This window comes from Mus caroli, unplaced genomic scaffold (assembly GCF_978045245.1).
Source record: "Mus caroli unplaced genomic scaffold, Mus_caroli_1 scaffold_2, whole genome shotgun sequence".
Classification (NCBI taxonomy): domain Eukaryota; kingdom Metazoa; phylum Chordata; class Mammalia; order Rodentia; family Muridae; genus Mus; species Mus caroli.
The window spans coordinates 107,876,378-107,881,339 of record NW_028227257.1 but is presented as its reverse complement, the minus strand read 5'-3'; the positions used below and the strand labels follow the sequence as shown (position 1 = coordinate 107,881,339).

The 4,962-nt window shown below is 43.2% G+C and overlaps 1 pseudogene; it reads left to right on the top strand.

Moving 5' to 3' along the window:
• The first annotated feature begins 3,359 nt into the window (after nt 1-3,359).
• On the top strand, nt 3,360-4,580 carry LOC110306165 (peroxisomal membrane protein PEX13 pseudogene; annotated as a pseudogene).
• Nucleotides 4,581-4,962: the final 382 nt, after the last annotated feature.

Here is a 4,962-nt window from a genome sequence, read left to right as displayed (position 1 = left end):
TATTATTTAAACTCTCTCTGAATGTCGGTCCGTTGGTATTTTTGTGCTCTGCCTCATATGACTTATGGATTTCTTTCCCCTTCTCGGTGAGATATTTTCTGTATCTATTCACAACCATTATTCACTTCCCGTGCTGCAAGCGTAAGGCCCACCTAATCAATCACCACTTTGAAAATAAGACCGTCCTTTCTTTATTATATTAGGCAAATTAGTCAAATGAGTGTTTTCTCAAACTTGCTGCCTTTTTTAGGGTCCTTGGCACTCAGCCTGCCTCCTCTGCTGCTTCCTTTCTTTCTCCTCAGGTTTGCAAACAGCGTGAGTCCCCCTTCACTCATTGGTGTTCAAGGGGACCCATCCTCCCCAACTTAGTCATCTGCTTTGATTATCTCAGGACCTCCTTTGGGGAGGCAGCTCCTTTCTGAGGAGGCCCAGTGGGTGGTCTAGAGGCGTCAGAGGCAGAAGGGTCTGTCTCCTTTCCCTTGACTGAGCAATGAAGCCCTTTGGATGGAGACCGGGAGGTGTTCTTCTATGGAAGGTTTTACTTTCAGAAAACACAGCAACTGTACAATCGATTGAATCTCTGAAAAAAAAAAATCACGAAATGCCGCTGTTGAGGTTTTGCTTGGGCAGGATAGTGAACGAGAAAAGAAAAATTGGAATGGCTTCTTACTTTATCCCTTCTGTCCCCTCCCCCAGCTCACACCACCCTCAAATTTTCCATTTCAGCTTAATTTTTTTTAAAAAGAGATTGCTTTAAGAGACGAATGTCCTTTTGAGGCAATCCTAACATTTCTTTTTTTGTCGATTAGATCTCCTTAAGAAAGAGTGAGCACAGCGAAGCATCTGCTACCACGAGACATCTTTTGGCCAAAGCCTGCTACAGGAAAGTCTGTATAACTATTGTCCTCGCAAAGCAAACCGGCTCTTAGAATCATGGTGCCTTCTAATGTATGTGTTTATAAGCAATTAAACTCCAGTTTTAGGGAGACTCACTAACAGCATACATTATTTTAATAGCCATACAGTACTACTTTAAACCGTCGTCACCATCTGCTCATCATGATTATAAATGCAGAAAGAACATATTTTACATTAGCATCAGAAACTCGTGCGATATTAGGGATTGAAATGCCCGTATATGCTCTTTGTACAATACTGAATGCATCTGTGCTATTTTCCCCTTTCTTTCCACAATGCAAATCAGAGAAACAAGATGCTCATTCCTTGTGGACTGTTTCCTGATACAGAAGAGAGCGTTTCAGAGCAGAAATTCATTAGGAGGGAGAATTTTGACTTACTTTTCAGCCAAATATACTTTCAAGAGTCTGTGAGTGCCCATGTCTGGCTCTTGCTGGCCCTGGTTGGCTGTCTTAGCTCTTAGCTAATGAGGGAGAAAAAACAATACACCCAGGGCAGCAATGGACTGTAATCTTCTTAATGTCCGTCAGAGATGCAATGCCCAGTGTATAATGAGCCAAGTGTTTCTCCTCTATAGATAAAAATATAAAATACACAGGATTCGTACGTGCATTGGTGGACCATAATATAGAATTGAAAAGGCGTCTGGATGGGCACATGCTCTGCTTCCCACTGCATCTTTATGATGCATGCTCGTTCTAGAAGGACAGAATGCTGTCATAGTGTTGGAGGAGGCAGGGATGAAACCATTTGATTTTCTTAGCTGAACCAGTTAAGACATATTTCTGCTGTAAGAAACAGTAGGGATTTCCTACCATGTGGGATTTTATCTGGAGTTGAGTGAGACACACAAGGCAAAGGGAAGGGTGTTCAGGTTAAAGGAGTCCAACAGCAAGCTCCCTTTCAAAGAATGGGCCCCTTCCTTAGTGACAACCTCAATGGAGCCTTTCCTTGAAGATATTAATGAATTCATACAGTATTTCCACTTCAGTAGATTTAAAAATCAAAGGAGCCATGACTGTTTTCCCTTCCTGGAGCTTAATAATACTTCTGGATTTGGGGGCTTTGGCTTTATTTTTGCCTCTTGGCCACCACAGTCAGCAATGAATGATAGAGATGCACATCATTAGATGAAAACACCTTCCCTGTAAGTGAAGGTAAGACACTCACTCCCCCACAGTAAGTTTATCTAAGCCTATGAGGGACATAGCATCAAGACCCCCGTGTAGTCTTGTTCTGTTTGTTCCCATCCAAACCCATCCCATTGGTTGGGTCCTAAATCTGCTATGCAGGTCTTTTGAACCAGTTTGATCTGCCTACTCTGGCCTCAGACCACACTGCTGCTCTGCTCACTGCCCACACCTCCCTTCCCAGGTCACTTCCTATGTCCCACATTTGTTCACACTCGGGGCTTTAGGATCTGGCTGCTCCCTGGTTTGAAGGAAGTTTCTCCTCCAGGCTTCAGAAGAAACTCATCATCTCTGCACAGTTGCTTCAGTAGATGACGTACCCACAGTGAGGGAAGTCCCCAGGATGGTGAACTTGACAGCACCTTATCCCCTTCCCACATCCTCCCCTAAGCTGACTAAGACACTTTTAAAATCGAAGCTAGGGACACCAGTGAGTCCTAAAGTATCCACAGGTGTTGCCTGAACCACACTTGTCTCTGCTCTGAGCCTCCTCATAATTGCCTGGCTTCAAACAAAACAAAACAGCAAGGGATCAACCAACCCAATGAATACAAGGTCGGACTGAATGGCTCAGCAGTTACTCTTGCAGAAGACTTGAGCTCAGTTCCTGAAACCCATGTCCAGTGGCTCACAGCAGCTTGTAACTCTAGAGTGTGTGCACGTGCAGTGGGGAGTGTGCACATACACACACACATAGTTAAAATTAATCTTTAAAAACTGCAGCTGGCAATGATAACAGAGAAGCTAACATGTTTCCCAAGCTCCTTAAGTTCTGTCTTAAACAATATCCTGTGGTTATCTTCTTATCTTATCTCTTGTTTCATCTGTGGAGAAAAAGGCAAACGAAGCTAAGAAGGTGGAGGTGAGCCGTGCGACCTTCAGGGTAGCTCCAGCTACAGCTGGCTACCGGGAGCTTCACCCAAACAGCATAGAGATCAGCTGTAAGCATGAAATGCAGAGGAAATTTCAAAGATATGTGATGGTCATAACAAAGAGCAAAATGCCTTGCTCATATTTAACTTGTGTGTGTGGAAACAGTAAAAGTTTGACTCTATAAGGGTCGATAAAAATCCATCTATCATTCATGGGGCTGGAGGGATGGCTCAGCATTTAAGAGCACTGGCTGCTTTTTCAGAGGTCCTGAGTTCAATTCCCTGTAACCACATGGTGTCTCACAACCATCTGTAACGGGATCCGATGCCATCTTCTACCATGCAGGCATACACGCAGATAGAGCACTCCTATAATTAAATGAATAAATCTCTTTTAAAAAAAACTCTATCCTCCTGGGAGAGTCGCTGAATTTCCAGGGCCAGCCCAAGGCTGGGCCCTGGACTCACTTTCCAATCTGCTAATTTGGGCCCTACTTTATTGACAAGACCTGGATAACCAACACTTACTTGCGTGCCCCCACCTATTCTTACCAGGCCATCCCAGCAGACAGGGAGCAACAATGTAAACAACTTTCAGACCTGCTTACAGTTCCTTTTCTTCTGGATACAGAGCCTACGGAAATTCATTTTATGGAAGCTCTAGCCCTTATAGTTATGGATACAATGGTTTGGGCTTTAACCGCCTCAGTGTAGACGATCTTCCTCCCAGTAGGTTTGTACAGCAAGCTGAAGAAAGCAGCGGAGGTGCATTTCAGTCCATTGAAAGCATTATGCATGCATTTGCCTCTGTCAGCATGATGATGGGTGCTACTTTTTCAGCCATCTATAAGAGTTTCAGGGCTGTATTAGATGTAGCAAATCACTTTTCCTGGCTAAACATACACTTTACAAAGGTTTTTCAGCCTTTGCATTAGTTAGGACTATAAGATATCTTTATAGACGGTTACAGTGGATGGTGGGTTTAAGAAGAGGCTCTGAGAATGAGGACCTGTGGGCAGAAAGTGAAGGAACTGTGGCCTGCCTTAGTACCGAGGACCGAGCAACGAACTCAGCAAAATCTTGGCCAATATTCCTGTTCTTTACTGTTATCCTTGATGGTCCTTATCTCATCTGGATACTTCTATCTACACGCAATGGTGAAGTAACAGACAACACCAACTGGGCAAGTGGTGAGGATCACCATGTAGTTGCACGAGCAGAATACGATTTTGTTGCCATGTCTGATGAAGAGATTGCTTTCCGTGCTGGTGAGATGCTAAATTTAGCGCTCAAAGAACAACAACCCAAAGTTAAGGTTGGCTTCCGGCTAATTTTGACGGTCAAACATCAGGACTTACACCTGCAAATTATGTCAAGATTCTTGGTGAAAGAAGAGGCAGAAAAACAATAGAATCGAGTACAATGCCCAAGCAACAACAGTCTTTTACCAACCCAACATTAATTAAAGGAGCCACTACCACCGATTCTTTGGATGAACAATTCTTTGGAAGCTGCCTTTGAACCTGTTTTTGTTGAAACTAATAAGGGTTCCAGTGCACCTGATTCTATAGGGAAAAATGGAGACAAACAAGATCTTTGATGTGTTTCATGTTTGTGGGCAGGTGAACAATATTTTAGAGTACTTTAAAATTATTTCTTACAGAGACATTAATCTGCAATTGAATGAAAGCATTTGCTCATGGCTGTGCCGGGTGTTCTGCTGCTAGAAGTTATGTAGTCACAAGCTCGTTGCTGGTCGAGTGATCTGGCTACACTTGTCTGTCTCGTGGACCACAAGGACATTTATTTTCACCTAGCTTTCAAGATTATGGAGATAGTTGTCAGCTCCATCTTATCTCAGCCCCTAGGCTTATTGGAACAGTAAATTTGATGAACAGTAGAACACACAAGTTGCCTCAAAAGGGATCATTAATGCTTTTTAAAGTTCTGAGTTAGTTGACTTGAAGTCTTCAAAAATTGAG